This window comes from Lissotriton helveticus, chromosome 8 (assembly GCF_964261635.1).
Source record: "Lissotriton helveticus chromosome 8, aLisHel1.1, whole genome shotgun sequence".
Lineage (NCBI taxonomy): Eukaryota > Metazoa > Chordata > Amphibia > Caudata > Salamandridae > Lissotriton > Lissotriton helveticus.
In genome coordinates, this window is record NC_136069.1 from 1,492,152,694 (window position 1) to 1,492,170,966 (window position 18,273).

Genomic DNA, 18,273 nt, shown 5'->3' on the forward strand with positions numbered 1-18,273 from the left:
GTGAAAGAGCAAAAGAATTAAGAATTACCATAGTGACTGATAGTCAGTATGGGTATGGCGTAGTCCATGACTATGGTCAGCTCTGGTCTCAAAGAGGTTATTTAACTTCTGCGGGATCTCCAATAAGAAATGCAAAATCGATCAAGAGATTGATTGACGGCATTCAGTTACCAGAGAAAATCGCTGTTGTGAAATGTGCTGTACATAAAAAGGGCAATGATTATATTACAAAAGGTAATGCCTATGTAGATGAAATAGCAAAACACTGCGCGATGAACAATTTTTCAATTAATCGGGAAAAAGACAATGGACATGTTTTGAACTCACTTATGCTAACATCTGTAGTTGAGAAATGGCAAGGAGTAAAGGATTTACAAGATGAGGCAGATGATGAGGAAAAAGACACATGGTTAAAAGCAGGTTGTAGACAGCGAGAAGAAGATGAGATACATGCTTACTGAATTTACTTTGAAATGTCAATCCAATTGATCATTCCTCATTAAATGCTGCTTATTTGCTAATAAAATAATGACTTATTAAAGAAGATGCTTTTTCTTTGAAGAATAAAATGAATAAATTAGATTTTGAAACGACAAGCTGGTCTTGTTCATTCATGGTCTAGTTACCATTCGTTGATCCATTTACCTAGTGACTTAATTAAATGTTATTTGCATAAAAACCATGGTAAGAAATGATAAACTGCAGTTGTATAAAAATGTGTAAATAGTATTCTGAATAGTTCTGTTTAATTAGGTCACATGATTCAGTTTGGCCAAAAATTGTCTCGTTAGTTTATGGGCCTTGTGAGAGTTTTATGATTAATGGTGAGTATCATGGTGTTGGGTAGTGTTGTACAGTTTTTCTATACGGGCACTGCATCAGTAGGAGCTGTGTCCTTAGACTTTAGATAAACCTGACTGAAACTCTGATACAAAACTCTGGACCCTTCGACATCCTACTCGACGTAGAAGACTGAAGAATCTCCCTTGTGGTCAAGGAGTGACCACCCTGTGCAAGCAGGCACCATCAAGCGCTCAATGCTTTGCTTTGTCGTTGCTCCCGCCGGGGCTTGAACACAGAGCCTGACAAGACTCAGATTTCCAGACATCCAATAGTCCGATCCACCGCCACAGCAAAGCTGAGACCCATGGAGGCGATGAGGGACGTGGGACCGGCCATCTTGGAAAGCCAGCGAATCACTTTCCGTGCAACTTCTGAGGCACCCTCGAAGTTGTGCATTGGGGATTGAAAAGCCCCAGCCCCGAGCACTAACTGCAACGAAGATCACCTCTCCACACTCACCGAGTGCTGCGTGGGGCCCTTTTGCATTTTCCTGCTTGACACGTCTGGCGGGTCACTTGCTTGTTGGCTAGTGGCCTCTGTGACGACGATCCTTTGAATTTCCAACACTGGTCTGGTTGCTCCAGACTGGCCCTTGCTCCCCTGAAAAGGAGCAGCCCATCAGACCTTGCTGGTATGATCCAGAAGTCATCTTTGATTCCTGCGTGGATTGCATTTGCCAAGGCCTGTTGACTCCGAATCAAAATCCGACACCGCCAACAGCGAGAGCCTTTGTGGGACAGTCCGTGCCCAGCTCCTGGTTGTCGTCGACACCTCCTGGTCTACGTGGCAGTGGAGACAAGCTTCACAACATCACCTGATCGCAACCCGACATCACCTGGTTCCTTCCTGGTCACTGGCTAGTGACCTAGACTCTGTCCCCTCTGCTTTCAGGTACTCTACATCTTCGATCCACCCTTGGATCCAACCGGACTCTTCTCTCCTGGTCGCAAGCAGCATCTTTTCTCCAAGGCTCCATAGAACTCCACGACGAAACCCGACACACTTTGACACCTATGCACCCGCTTCCTGTGGGTGAGGTAACGCGAGTACTGCGGTGCTCCTGTAGAGATTTACACTCCTAGTGTCCTAGTTTTAAGTGGTTAAGTTCTAGTCCAGTCGGAAGACTTCCAAACCTTTAATTTTCTAACTTTACGCACCCATTGACTTCTATGTGTGCACGCGTGTGCATTTAGACACTGCACCCGCATCCTGTGGGCCTCTTGCTCCCTAACTACTGTTAGCCCAGTGTAGCCCCAGCGATTCTCAAGGCCCTAGGCCTTACCATTGTTCGTGATGTGGTACTAATACCACTATTTTAGTATATGGTTTAACGGGCCACCAGGGCCTATCCATATTGTGCAACTTATTGTATGTTATATTAAGTTCCTTGTTATACGCTTGTGCTCCTGTGCTCATAAAGAGTTAAGGGGATTGATTTAGAAATAAATACATATATATTTTGAATATATAACCTGTGTGGTGTCCTTTCGTTTGGTATTAAAGGGATTGCATATGGTAAAACAGCTGGCTTTACATGCCCTTTTGAGTTTAGCCTAAGACTGCTTTTGTTCATGCTACCACTAGGATAGCTGGTCTATAAAGTTGACTTTATAACCATCACCATAAGGGTTGTTTGGACTGGTGCAAGGTGCTCACTAGAATAATGAACATCATATACCAGGCACTTCTTACATTGGTGTGCAGCGGTTGGGATTTGAGCTTGCTGTTGTTTTACCAATTGTAATCTTTAAGATATCATTTGAAAGATCACATTAGGTACCATAGGTCTTTATAACAAAGCTTCAAATACATAAGTTCTACTGAACTTAGTTGTTGTAGACCAAAGGGCCTAGCACACCCTGACTACAACTCCTAGAGAGGTTCTAGTAGGTAAACACTCAGTGTAGGTAGGTGTACACACCACACCTCACTAGACATGTCTGGCACAGGTGAACCCTCCAGTTCTCTACCTGTGATAAGTGACCTTCCCAAGGCACCCTCCAGATATGATATGCTCAACTTCCGAGAGATGAGGTCATTGTGTACCTCCAGGAGGTTGAAACAGGGTTCCAACCCTACCATCCAACACCTGATAGAAGTCCTAGAGGCAGCTCTAGATCTTACTCCTGAGGCGGAAGCCGGGAGACGCTAGGACTGTGATTTCTTTTAAAAATTGTGTATTGACTGTGTTTTTATCTACTCACTTCCCCCTCCTGGGCACTTGCACCTTCGCTCTCGTCACTCTGGGCATTCCCGCGCAGCAGATTGAATAGCTGCAGCGGGCCACAACATCTTCGCCGCCATTCCCCAGAGGCCACTGGCCACGCCCACCACCAATAGGCCACGCCCCTTCGCCTCTCTCCCTATAAATAATGTGCCTCCCCTGTACGCGCAGCGGACGGGCGCAGCGGGCGCGCCAAAGGCAAGCCCGTCTGCGCCCGTCCGCGACCGACAGGGACCAGGGGCCACGCACCCTGCCCCAGCCCTCACCTACACCCCAGCTCAACTTCTTCCCTTAAATACAGCTCAGTCCATCACCTCTTCCCTGTCCCTGCACATTGTGGCTTTGGGCATCTCTGTCCCTCCTATCCATTCGTCTGAACCTACGCTGCTCTCTCCCCGGTTACAGGTTTCCCCTCCCTCCGTTCCCCTCTCCCTCTTTCCACCCATTATGGCCACTGCCTGCCTGCTTAACACTAGATCAGCAGGCAAGCACCAGTATGAGCTTTTTAACTTACTGGACATTGACGCTCCGGACCTTTTGTTTCTTACAGAGACTTGGTTTGCTGCTGATTCCCTTCCTGATCTGTTGTCCGCCCTCCCCGACTCGTACTACGCCCTTAGGGCGGATCGTCCAGCTGGTAAAGCCGGCGGGGGTGTGGCGATGATCATTCGCTCCCATCTTCAGTTTCAGCTTCTTCCCCATCCTCCCATACCCGATATAGATTTTTTGGTTGCCCGCTCAGTTAACCTTTTAGCTCCCATCACAATAGTTCTAATGTATCGTCCCCCCCCAGAATATGCCTACCTTTGTGCCTGTCTTACAAGAATTACTGGCCACGCTTGTGGTCAATAATTCCTCTGTGCTCCTTCTCGGAGATTTTAATTATTGGCCAGGTGACCCTAGGGAGGATCTGCCCTCAAAAGATTTCTCAGCTACTCTTCAGTGTCTTCATTTTCTTTCTCACCTTCACTCCCCTACCCATGTCCATGGCCATACCTTAGATCAGATATGGTCAGCCAGCTGTACTATTCTTTCCCCCACAGTCCTCCCCTGCACCTGGTCCGATCATTTTTTGATCTCATTTCTTATTGAGCTTGGAGCCCAAGAGAAACCCCCCTTGTCCAAGAATGTTACAGCTCGTAATTGGAATCGGGTTGATCTCAACTTTCTCTGTTCCTCTCTTACTGCTTCTCCTCCTGACCTAGGTACTCTTTCTCTTGATCTTCAAGCAGACGCTGTGAATCAGTGGTTGTCCTCCACTTGTGATCGCGTTGCCCCCCTTAGAAAAGTTAAGATCTGCCGCCCCCATGACGCCCAAAAATGGTTCACAGATGAATTGAAAATCCTTAAATTGGACCTTAGGCGCTCCGAACGCCATTGGAGACGCAATTACTGTCCCTCTCTGCGAGCCAAATATAAGCTTCTTCTGGGCAATTACAAGAAGGCTATTCTCTTAGCCAAAACTACGTATTTTTCGGAGAGAATATCTCTATCAGCCAACAAACCTAAGGAAATTTTTTCCATAGTCTGCAACTTAGTTGCTTCGGATAGAGTCAATCCCAACCCTGTCCCCTCTCAAGCTCTTTGTCTGTCTCTTAACGACTTCTTTCTAGAGAAGATCGCGAAGATCAAATCCAATATTCCTCCAACAAATTCACCCCTTCTCTCCCTTCCCTCCCCTTCACTTCCCCTCTCCTCCTTGTTTCTGGATTATTTTCCACCCATTTCTCTAAATTCCTTTCTGGCTCTACTTCAGAAAGTGAAGTCAGGCTCCCCGGCTGACTGTGCTCCAGCTCGCGTCCTGAGAGAGCTTCTCACTCACTGTCCTGATCGCCCTCTTTCCCTTCTTAATGCTTCTATTTCCTCAGGTCTGGTCCCGCAATTTTTCAAATCAGCAATAGTTCGCCCCATTTTAAAAAAGCCTGGTGCAGACCCCTCCCTTCCTTCCAATTTCAGACCCATTTCCCTTCTCCCTTACCTTGGAAAGATATTGGAGAGCTACATTACCTCTTGTCTCTCCTCCTTCATTGAGGATAACCTTCTCTTGGCCTCCCACCAAGCGGGTTTTCGTCCAGCCCACTCTACCGAGTCAGTGGTCCTGTCCGTCCTAGACGAGCTCAAGAGTAAGGCGGACTCCAACTTGCCTCAAGCCTTGGTGCTCCTTGATCTGTCCGCTGCGTTTGACACGGTCGACCATTCCATCCTTCTCGGCCGTGTCAGCGCAGCGGGCGTTCGAGTTACCGCTCTCTCTTGGCTCGCCTCCTTTCTTAATGGACGGACTCAGGCTGTCCATCTTTCTGGCCACATTGCCCCAACCCGCTTAGTCCCCTGTGGGGTCCCCCAAGGTTCTTCCTTGTCCCCTCTTCTTTTTAATCTTTACATTCGTCCTCTTATCCTTTCCCTCCTTGACATGGGGGTCTCCGTATATAATTATGCGGATGACCTCCAGCTTGTTTTTGACCTTTCCTCCCCCTTGCACTCCCTACCTAAATTTCATTCCACTCTTGTTTTCATCTCGGAGTGGATGAACTGTAACCAACTTAAGCTTAATCTGGACAAGACGGAGCTGGTCCTGACTGGCCATTCCATCTCCCCTTGGTCATTCGCCTTTTGGCCCCCCATCTTTGGCCCTCCGCCCATACCAGCGGCCTCGGCAAAGACCTTGGGCATTAAAGTCAGTGGGGACCTCTCCATGCATGCCCAGATTAGCTCTGTTGTTTCTTCATGCTTTCTTTCCCTCCGTATTATTCGGAAAGTGTCCCGTTTCTTTTCCACCGATGCCCTCAAACTTATTATGCTAGCAATGATTCTCTCCCGTCTCGATTACGGGAATAGTCTCTACGTGGGCATCCCGGCCTACGAACTGCGCCGATTGCAGGCCATTCAGAACCAGGCTGCTCGAATTATCCATCGCCTGCCCAAATCTTCTCACATCACGCCTGTTCTGAAATCCCTTCACTGGCTCCCCATCTGCCAGAGATCTCTCTTTCAGATGGGCTGCCTGGCTTTCATGGCCCGCATTCGTATTGCCCCAGCCTTCATCAATTCCCTCATCATCCCTTATACTCCCACCCGTGCCCTTCGTTCTTCCAACCAATTCCTCCTTAATGTTCCGCGGTTTCGTAGGTCTAAAACTGGAGGCACCAGATTCTCGGTATTAGCTCCCCGTTTCTGGAATAGCCTCCCTTTGTCAATCAGGTCTATCCCAACCTACCCCCAATTCCGTAAAGCCCTCAAGACACATCTGTTCTCCATAGCGTACTCCGGCTGATCTCCTTTCGGCAAACTCCATTCTCTTTAGCTCTCTACTCTCAGCGCCAGGAAGCCGCTTTGGTCGCAGTGCGCTTTATCAAGAACTTTCTTCATTTCATTTCATTTCATTTCAGCTGATCTTGAGAAGGCCTCTAAACCAGGCCCCCCAGATAATACAGGTGAAGGTGTACCCTCCACAGAAGATGACTCCCTAACCCCAGAAGTAGATGCGGAAGAAGTGGAGGAAGATTCAGGTGGAGATGATAGTCAGGTCCAAGTCAGGAGGCTTAGCCAGGCTAACCTAAGCTTACATGGGAATGGAGAAGGGTTGCACCTTCCCAGACCTAACAGTAGACTTAATCCAGGCAATAGAAGGGAAAGATCTAATTCCAGGGAGGCTCTCCTCTCTAATACCTCAAGGGGTTCTCAAAGGGGAATGACTTCCCCAGAGAGAAGAGAACATGAGGCTAGGATGAGAGCTGTCCAACTTCAGATAGAAAAGGAGGAAACAGCCCTAGCTAAACTTGCTTTAGCAAGGGAGCAAAAGTTAAGTTGATTAGATTCCACTGGTGGCAGCAATATCCCTAAGGATAAAGACAGGTCCTATGATCATAGAAACCTGAGTAAGATTGTGCCCCCCTACAAAGATGGGGATGACATCCACAAGTGGATAACTGCTTTGGAGAGGGCTTGCATGGTACAGCAGGTTCCCCAAGGTCAATGGGCAGCAATCGTATGGCTCTCCTTTTCAGAAAAAGGAAGAGACAAACTCCTCACTGTTAGCCATGAGGATGCTAAAAACTACACTTTCCTGAAGAGTGCTCTAATTGATGGGTTTGGCTTAACCACTGAACAGTACAGGTTAATGTTCACAGATACCCAGAAGACACAGACTCAGGACTGGACTGACTTTGTTGATTGTGCCACTAAGGTCCTGGAAGGTTGGTTACTGGGAAGTAAAGTTAAGGACTATACAGGATTGTATAATTTGATCATGAGAGAACAAATCCTTAATAATTGTCAGAACCAGTTGTTGCACCAACACCTGATTGACTCAGATCTGACCTCTCCCCAAGAATTGGGAAAGAAGGCAGACAAATGGGTCAGAACCAGGGTTAAGCAGAAACCCCAGAACCAAGGTGGTGACCTGAAAAAGGCAGACCAGAAGGGTGGAGATCAGAAACAAAAAGACCAGAAGTCTTCTTCAGGCCCCCAAAATACTTCTAACGAGGGGGGTCCCAAAATTCCAAGAAAAAGAAAGAAGGTCCAAAGAAACATTGGTGTAATGATTGTAAAACTGCCTCTCACTGGTTTAGTGAGTGCACCAAGAAAGGTACAGCCCCTACCACTGCAGCCGCTAAGGCACCTGTATCCCCTAGTACAGTCAGCAGTGGTAGTTCCTAACCCAAGGCTATAGTGGGGTTAACCATGGGTACTGAGGTGGATCCTGGCCTAGTCAGGATTCCTACTCAGGCTGTCCTGATCTGTGATGTGGACATGGCTATGTCCACTACTGTGAGTCCCAATACTGTGGGCAAGTACAGACACCTTTGATCAATGATAAAGTGGCTCAGGCCTAAAGGGACACTTGTGCCAGTGTCACTATGGTGACACCTAACTTTGTGGACCCTGGACAGATTGTACTGGGTGATAATTACCTGGTGACCAATGCTAGCAATGTCACTACTACACATAGTATGGCAGTTGTTAATATCTCCTAGGGAGGGGTAACTGGCCTCAAAAGAGTTGTGGTACATGCAGACCTCCCAGTTGAATGTCCTTTGGGCAATGATCTAGAAACCTGAGTTTGGTCAGAAGTGGAGTATAGGACTCATGCAGAGATGCTAGGTATTTCACCACATGTCCTTGCTGTGACCAGGTCACAGGCCAAAAAGTGCTTACCTGAACCAGTGCTGGATCTTGAAACTAAAGACCAAACACAACCCAAGAGAAAGAGCAGTAGGGTTAAGGCAGTGCCTTCCCCCCTGACCTCAAGTGAGGATCAGCCTTCTCAGCAATCTGATTCTGAAACTCCTGAAGGAACTGTCCTGGAGGAGCTTGAACTTGAAGAGGTTGAGTTTCTGGGGACAGGGGGACCTTCAAGGGCAGACTTGAGGCAGGCTCAGTTAGACTGCCCCTCTCTTGAACCCCCCAGACAGCAGGCTGCTGCTGAGGCTACTGGGAATGCTCAAGGTACCCATAAAGTGTATTGGGATGATGGGCTCCTTTATTCAGAGGCTAGAGACCCCAAGCATGGTGCTTCCAGGAGGTTGGTCATACCTCTGCAATTTAGGGGCTTCCTTCTTACCTTGGCCCATGATAGTCCCTTAGCAGGACATCTAGGCCAGAACAAGACTTGGGACAGGCTTTTCCCTCACTTTCACTGGCCCCATATGTCAGAAGAAGCCAAGGAGTTTTGTCTCTCCTGTGTCACCTGCCAAGCCAGTGGCAAATCAGGTGGCACAACAAAGGCCCCCCTCATACCACTACCTGTGGTGGGGGTACCCTTTGAGAGAGTGGGGATAGACATCGTAGGACCAATGGACACCCAAACAGCATCTGGGCACATATTTATACTGGTGGTAGTGGATCATGCCACCAGGTATCCAGAAGCTATTCCCCGGAGGACCACAACAGCACCTGTTGTGGCAAGGGCACTACTTGGAGTTTTCTCCGTAGTGGGGTTTCCAAAGGAGGTTGTCTCTGGCAGAGGTGCAAACTTCATGTCAGGATATTTGACTGCTATGTGGAAGGAGGGTGGTGTTAATTACAAATTCACTACACCCTACCATCCACAGTGCAATGGGCTTGTTGAAAGATTCAACAAGACCCTCAAAGGGCTGATAAAAGGGTTACCTGAAAAGCTTAGGCGAAGATGGGACATCCTTTTACCCTGCCTTCTGTTTGCTTACAGAGAGGTCCCACAAAAGGGGGTTGGCTACAGCCCTTTTGAGCTTTTGTTTGGGCATCCTGTAAGGGGGCCCCTGTGTCTTGTTAGGGAAGGATGGGAGTTAACTCTCAAAAAGCCTAAGCAAGACATAGTGGACTATGTCAGTCAGTCAGTCAGTAGTATACTTGTAAAGCGCACAGCTGCCCCAGCAACGGGGCGTCCCGGCGCTGTATAACTCTGGGGAACCCGTCCTGGCTTTCCCTGTGGGATGGTCCCTTGCTGGGAGTCCCCAAGGTGGAGCCAGGCATCCCTGGAATTGGTGGGGCCGTTGTGGAGATTAGGCAAGCTAATGCCCAGAGTTGCCGAGTGGAACCCCTGATTAGAGTAAGCACCGAAGCGAGAATTATCGAGTCCGCTGACCAAGGTCCACGACCCTGCCGCGTCGGGAATTGAACCCTGGTCCCAGGCGGACTTCTGCTCTCAGGCCTGCCGCCTCTAACCAGTGAGCCACACTACTCCATGTACTTGGTCTCCGCTCCAGGATGGCTGAGTATATGGAGAAGGCTTCCAAAAACCTTGAGGCTAGCCAAGAACTTCAAAAAGCTTGGCATGACCAAAAGGATGTGCTGACTGAGTACCAGCCAGGACAGAAGGTGTGGGTGTTGGAGCCAGTGGCCCCAGCAGCACTCCAGGACAAATGGTCTGGACCCCACACCATTATTGAGAAAAAGGGAGAGGTCACCTACTTGGTGGACCTTGGCGCCCCTAGGAGCCCCCACAGGGTGCTCCATGTCAACAGACTGAAGGCATATGTTGACAGGGCAGACATGGGCTTGCTCATGGCTACAGATGGGGAACAGGAGGAAGAGAGTGACCCTCTCCCAGACCTGTTGACTCAGAACCCTGATGATGGTTCAATTGATGGAGTTGCCTTGGAAGGCAGCCTCACTGACCAGCAGCAATGGGACTGCAGACAAGTTCTACAGGCCTATAGACATATGTTTTCATTAACACCTAGTCAGAATAACTGGTGCCCCCATGAGGTGGACACTGGTGACAGTCTGCCTGTGAAGAGTAAGATCTACAGGCAACCTGACCATGTCAGGGACTGTATAAAGACTGAGGTGCAGAAAATGCTTGAGTTGGGAGTAATGGAGCCAACAGAGAGCCCCTGGGCCAGCCCAGTAGTCCTTGTACCAAAACCTTACACCCAAGATGGTAAGAGAGAGATGAAATTCTGTGTGGACTATAGAGGTCTCAGTGCAGTCACTAGGACAGATCCTCACCCAATTCCAAGAGCAGATGAGCTCATTGAGAGATTGGCTTCGGCCAAGTTTCTGAGCACATTTGATTTGACAGCTGGCTATTGGCAAATCAGGTTAGCTGAGGATGCCATGTCCAAAACTGCTTTCTCAAGCCCAGGTGGTCATTATCAATTTGTGATAATGCCCTTTGGTTTGAAGAATGCACCTGCCACTTTCCAAAGGTTGGTGAGCCAAGTCTTTACTGGGTTGGATGACTTTTGTGCAGCTTATCTTGATGATATTGTTGTGTCTTCAGCTCCACCTGGGAGGATCACCTGATCCACATGAAGAAGGTTTTAAAGGCCCTGCAAAAGGCAGGCCTAACTATCAAGGCCACAAAGTGCCAGATAGGGCAGAGTAAGGTTGTGTACCTGGGCCACCTTGTAGGTGGGGGTCAGGTTCAACCACTGGAGAGTAAGATCCAGACCATACATGACTGGGCTCCTCCAACCACCCAGACACAGGTCAGAGCTTTCTTGGGCCTGTCTGGGTAGTACAGAACATTTGTAAAGAATTATGGGTCCATTGTGACACCACTCAATGACTTGACTTCAAAGAAGATGCCAAAAAAGGTTCAGTGGACATATAGCTGTCAAAAGGCATTTGATGACCTGAAGAAGGCCATGTGCTCTGCACCTATCTTAAAGAGTCCTGACTACTCCAAAGAGTTTATTGTCCAAACAGATGCTTCTGAGTTGGGGTGGGAGCTGTGCTTTCACAACTTAATGTAGATGGTCAAGACCAGCCCATTGCTTTTATTAGCAGATGGCTGACCCCTAGAGAGGAACGTTGGTCAGCTACTGAGAGGGAGGCCTTTGCTGTGGTTTGGGCCCTGAAGAAGTTGAGACCATACTTGTTTGGCACTCACTTCAAGATTCAGACCGACCATAAGCCCCTCCTGTGGCTAAATCAGATGAAGGTGAAAATCCCAAACTGCTCAGGTGGTCCATTTCCCTACAGGGGATGGACTTTACAGTGGAGCGCAGACCAGGGACTGACCATGGCAATGCAGATGGTCTCTCCAGGTATTTCCACTTAGAACATGAAGACTTATCTGGTCAAGGTTAAGTTTAATGTCCCTGCATTGGGGGGGGGGGGGGGTTATCTAGGAGAGTAGGGTCTGCTATCCTATGGTCACCCCATTTTTTGCTTTTTGCTTCACTGGTTTTCGAATTAAAGTGGCTGTGGGCCTGTTAATCAGACCCACAGCCCTGCTGTTCTCTCTCTAACTGTCACACCATGTACTTTAGGTACATCACCAATTGGGATTTGGGTCACTCTTATGAGTCCCTGTACAGTGTACTATAGGTACCCAGGGCATAGGTGCACCCAAGGCATACCAGGGGCTGCAGCATATCTTTTGCCACCCCTGGCTGGCCATCCAAACTGACAAAACTGGCTGATCACTCAGCTGGGGCAAGGTCGTGTAATCACCCCTTGCTTAGATATTTGTATTCCTATGTCTAACCTTATATCTGGACACATATGCACCTATAAGTCACTCCTATGGCAGGCCTTAACAATCCTGAAGGCAGAGTGCTTGGTTTTATGTGAGTTGGTGCTCTAGCATGAGCTGAGCCTGTCTGCAGCTTTCGGAACCATGTCCTTATAGCTGTTCTAGGATATTGCCATACCATATACTCTTAAGTGCATTATAATCCTCGCGGTTATTGCTAACTTTGGATTGGCTTTATCAAAACATGTTGTGTAAGGTGTCATACGCTTTGGAATACTACCCCCTTGCCAGTTCTGGTGACGGGGTAGCATTCCACCCTTCTAGAGGGAGAAGACATGTTACTTTCCTTAATCCCGGTTGAAGTTAACCAGAGCCTCAGGATCACAAAATTGATGCTGCTGCCACAGACACAAGTCTGACCTCCTGCTGCTGGGAGTCCTTCCAGCGAGGGAGGCTCGGACAATAGGTTTCCTGTCACAGGGAGGTGCTAGCACCACCCCAGATAGGAGATAGTGGATTGGGGCAGGGAGGGCTGAATGAAAGGAGACACTGCCTGGGGCACACAAGGTGTCCCATGCATAGGCCAGTTGAAACCGGTGCTGGGGCACTCCAGCCCCAGCTCTGGCATGAAACTGGACAAAGGGAAAGGGGTGTAACCACCCCCTTTCTGGGTCCCACCCATAGGAGGGACCTAGCAGGTAATCCAGCCCCTTGATTTGGAATAAAGGTAGGAGCTGTGTCCTTAGACTTTAGATAATCCTGACTGAAACTCTGACATGAAACTCTGGACCCTTCGACATCCTACTCAACGTAGAAGACTGAAGAATCACCCTTGTGGTCAAGGAGTGACCACCCTGTGCAAGCAGGCAGCATCAAGCGCTCAATGGTTTGCTTTGTCGTTGCTCCCGCCGGAGCTTGAACACAGAGCCTGACAAGACCCAGATTTCCAGACATCCAACAGCCCTATCCACAGCCACAGCAAAGCTGAGACCCATGGAGGTGACGAGGGACGTGGGACCGGCCATCTTGGAAAGCCAGCAAATCGCTTTCCGTGCAACTTCTTAGGCACCCTCGAAGTTGTGCATTGGGGATTAAGAATCCCCAGCCCCGAGCACTAACTGCACCGAAGATCACCTCTTCACACTCCCCGAGTGCTGCGTGGGGCCCTTTTGCAATTTCCTGATTGACGCGTCTGTCTGGTCACTTGCCCGTTGGCTAGTGGCCTCTGTGACGACGATCCTTTAAATTTCTAATGCTGGTCTGGTTGCTCCAGACTGGCCCTTGCTCCCCTGAAAAGGAGCAGCCCATCAGATCTTGCTGGTCTGATCCAGAAGCCATCTTTGATTCCTGCGTGGGTTGCATTTGCCAAGGCCTGTTGACTCCAAATCAAGATCTGACACCGCCAACAGCAAGAGCCTTTGTGGGACAGTACGTGCCCAGCACCTGGTTGTCGTCGACACCTCCTGGTCCATGTGGCAGCAGGAACAAGCTTCATGACATCACCTGATCGCAACCCGACATCGCCTGGTTCCTTCCTGGTCACTGGCTAGTGACCCAGACTCTGTCCCCTCTGCTTTCAGGTACTCTACATCTTTGATCCACCCTTGGATCCAACCGGACTTTTCTCTCCTGGTCGCCTACAGCATCTTTTCTCCAAGGCTCCGTAGATCTCCACGACGAAACCCGACACACTTTGACACCTATGCACCCGCTTCCTGTGGGTGAGGTAATGCGAGTACTGCGGTGCTCCTGTAGAGATTTACACTCCTAGTGTCCTAGTTTTAAGTTCTAGTCCAGTCGGAAGACTTCCAAACCTTTAACTTTGTAACTTTACGCACCTATTGACTTCTATGTGTGCACGCGTGTGCATTTAGACACTGCACCCGCATCCTGTGGGCCACCTGCTCCCTAACTACTGTTAGCCCAGTGTAACCCCAGCGATTCTCAAGGCCCTAGGCCTTACCATTGTTCGTGACGTGGTACTTATACCACTATTTTAGTATATGGTTTAACGGGCCACCAGGGCCTATCCATATTGTGCAACTTATTGTATGTTATATTAAGTTCCTTCTTATACGCTTGTGCTCCTGTGCTCATAAAGAGTTAAGGGGATTGATTTAGAAATGAATACATATATATTTTGAATATATAACCTGTGTGGTGTCCTTTCATTTGGTATTAAAGGGATTGCATATCTTAAAACAGCTGGCTTCACATGCCCTCTTGAGTTTAGCCTAAGACTGCTTTTGTCCATGCTACCACTAGAATAGCTGGTCTATAAGGTTGACTATACAACCATCACCATAAGGGTTGTTTGGACTGGTGCAAGGTGCTCACTAGAATAGTGAACATCATATACCAGGCCAACTTCTCACATTGTGTTCTTCCTTGCTTCAGCTTGCTCTTCTATTGTCGCTGTATTCCTTTATAGCATTAATTATGAGCTTTTGTCTGTGAGTTGCAGACAGAAGAGGACCTTAACAGTCCCCCCTCACTTTAGCTGCTAAAGCAAGGGGGTTCAAAACGCCCCCCTTTAATTGACGGCATCACAAGATACCCATCAGCAAGCAGGGGCTCAGTAGCATTGCCACCAAAACTATTAAAGGCGCTCAAAGCAGGGGCGTAACACAGGCCCACGCAACCCCCGTGGTGTGGGGGGCCCCTAGCTCCAAGGGGCCCCCTTGGCACTGTACTGTACTGTGGCCGGAGAGCTCCTGATTGAGCCCGGAGGGGCCCCCCTAAGTACCGTGCAGGGAGGCCCCCCCACTTTTCATTACACAAGTGGCTCAAAGCCTTCCCCCAGGCCAACATTGTCAGTCACACAGCACGTAGACGCCACCGGGAAAAGCAGGCATGATCATTCTTGGAAGCCTGCCTCCTGGAGCTAGAGATGGCAGATTGTTTATAGAGGCTTCACAGTCAGCCACAGTCCTTAGAGACTCACTATACATGCAAAGCATCTGCCCAAAAACTATTTTGTCTGAGGCACCAACAGCGTGGCTGGCTATGTAGAGCTACATATACCATATGGGGTGACTAGTCTAACAAAACCATCCACTGACTGTGAAGCAACACCACCAGTCAAGAACCAATAGCATATTCCCTGAACGGGCTGGGGGGAATAGGAGAACTGGAGACATTGACATAGATAAATGCGTTATGTTGTATTATGCAGAACTGTATTCCCCTGCAGAGGATCCAGGCGGGTCTACGCTTCGAAAGTTTGTGGTGGACCTCCCAGTTCAGCCCTTGTTGAAAGAAGACAATAAACTCCTGGAGATGGATGTGACAGGGGATAAGTTGGCAGAAGGCCTGGGACAGATGAAGACTGGCTCCAATGGATTCCCAGTAAAATTGTTCAAAGCATATAAGTCCTACCTCTTACACCCATTGTCTGAAGTCTTTGCAGAGCCCTAGAGAACAGAATGGTTTTTCATTTGACCTTAAAATGGTGGAAATTCTGACTCTCCTAAAACCTGGTTGCTCACCAGAACGTTGTTCGTCCTATTGTCCTTTTTCACTTCTGAATATTGAGGCAAAGATATGGGCCAAGGTACTGGCCACAAACTTGAAAAACGATTGTATGTTTCATGATAGATCTGGACCAATCCGACATCATGCCCCAACATGCCACCTGTCACAATATATGGTGTGTCTTCAATGCAATATCCCTAGATGCAGCACTGCCCAGGAACTAGAGATTCTTTCTAGTGGACTTCCACACAGCCTTCAGCTCAGTCAACTGGTACTACCTATTCCTCCTTTTATCCAAATTAAAGTTCGGCCCCGAAAGCTATACAAAAAACATCAAAGTGATGGAATGAATGCTTGAATTAATCTCAGCCACCGGCAATCGCACAGGGCAGGACTGCATCTCAATCCATCATTGTTTGCCCACCATGCCACCTCAGTTTAGACCCAGCCATATGCAAATCAGTCTTGACCCTGTGCCTCATGGGAACAGTCCAGCCGGAACTGCCAAGCTATGTCTTACCTGGACCGGAAACAAGCATCCTGGGACCGGTTTCTGGCTAATCAGCCATCATCAGCCAGGTTAGCTTGAATCCAGTGGCAAAGTGAGCAAGGGACCCACGTCTGGGCATACCCTGCCAACTTATTGCGAACAAAGCAAAACCAAAGGGGATGATGGACGGAGTGTTGAACATTGCAATCACTCATCCCCAGTCAACTGATCTGGGTTTAATCCATTATAATTCTTTAGCTCACTCCGCCACCCCAGTTCAGGCATGGCCATATGCAAATCAGTCTTGACTCTGTGCCTCATGGGAACGGTCCAGCCAGTACTGCCAGGCCAGGTCCCAGCACTGGAACACAAGCAACCTAGGGCCGGTCTTGCCCTAGTTAGGGCTCTTCAGCAAGGTATATCTTGGTTCCAGTAGCACAGTGAGTCCTGCGAGATTGAAGCCTGCGGTAGAAGTATTAGACTCTATGGTGCAAACTCTATGAGGAAGCATGCCTTCAGGATTTCCTAAAGGGTGAGAGTTTTATATTCAAAATTACTCATGTGCCGGTACCACCCAGACAGAATGGACTCGTAGGGGAATCCCTTGTTTTGATTTAAATACAGGTTAACATTTTACTATTTTGTTGGTGACATAAGGAGCAGCAAATATGCATGTGCAGCTTTTGAATTGTAATACTCCTCACACTTTTAAACTTACAGGATCAGAATCATTTATGAAATGGGAGGAATGGAAGACATTTTCTATCAATTACATTTCATCCTTTGATAAGGAAGAGATGCCTCCGGATCAGAAGATGAGACTTTTCCTTTACAGTTTAGGTCCTGGAGCTTTAAAAATATATGTAAATGGAAAAGAAGTGTAGACAAGTGGGAGACAGTGACTTTTTTCAAAATGCCTTGGAAGATTTATTGTTTTTGCATTTGTCACCCCGAGTGGGATGGGTATGCTCAGACGTGAGTCCCATGCTCTCCACACCACTGGAGTCAAGCTATCCAGGCTGATGAAGGCTGATAGCCAGAAACCGGTCCTTGGATGCTTGATTCCGGTCTGGGAAAGACATGGCTTGGCAGTTCGGGCTGGACTGTTCCCATGAGGCACAGGGTCAAGGCTGATTTGCATATGGCCATGTCTGACCTGGGGTGATGTGGAGTGCAAAAAAACGATGGATTTAGGCCCAGATCTCTGTACTGGGGTGAATGTATGACATTGTTCTGCATTCTGTCCATCAATTGTTGTTTTTGCATTGGAAGATTTAGCCAGCATCATGGTTTGTATTATCGTTCTCCTGAAAGCTGGCCATAAAAACAAGGGCTTTGTCAACAATAGGAAGGTGCACCAGGAAAGAAGTCCATGTTTAATCTGATTGCACCTTCCTCTTGTTGAAAAAGGTTTTGATCTGGTTCTCAGTGGCACCGAACATCGGCAAGTGCCGGAAGAATTGTGCATGGGACACCTACTTTGATGTACTTGGATTGAGGTGCTGCATCAACAGTCTGCTGCTGAAGTTTTGTCTGTGCATAAAAACAAAGGCACTGTGTGATAGCTGCAGGACTGCTGCCACTCTGAAAAAACTCTTCAACTTTGGCACTTTAACACTTTATTGCTTCTATCCTCTATTGTATTGCACTGCTGGATTTGCTTTTTGAGTCTATCACTAACTTGAGAGCTCGCCTGTTAGAGCAACTCCGAGCTCTGCTTTTTAATTGCTGCTGATTTTTAACTTTACTTGGATTTCTGGGGCCATTATAACAATAATGGGGGCATCTTCATAGGATCACTTGTCAGCAGTGATGTGTTAACCACGCATCTTGGGGGATTCTGACCGCCATCTTGGATAGCGGTCTAGTTTTCATGAAAGCTTACATCCTGTCCTTCCCAAAGCCTGCTGTGTATCTTCAAACATCGGCAACATGGACTCTCGATGTGGCCATTACTCCCAACTTCCATCTTAATGGTAAAGAGCTAGCTCTGTGCCATCATCACACTATTCTTTGACGTTTCTCTCTTTTGACTGCAGGTCGCTGGTTAAGCACAAAGTTGAAATGCAGGACTTTCTCGCGGAACTCAAGCCAGACGCAGTGTTTCTGACTGAGAGATGGCTTAATGATCATTCATCTTCTGTCTTACTGCACGCCATACCACAAGATTATACGATTGTCCGGCATGATCGGCAGTTATGAGGGGATTGCTATAATCTTTAAAAGTGGTCTCAAATGTTCCTTTTCTGAACTCTCTGTCGAGGGCTGTGAAGCCTCCCTTTGCTCTCTAACTTTTTCGAAAAACCTTCTTGTGTCAGAAGTTCTCGTCTATCATCCCCC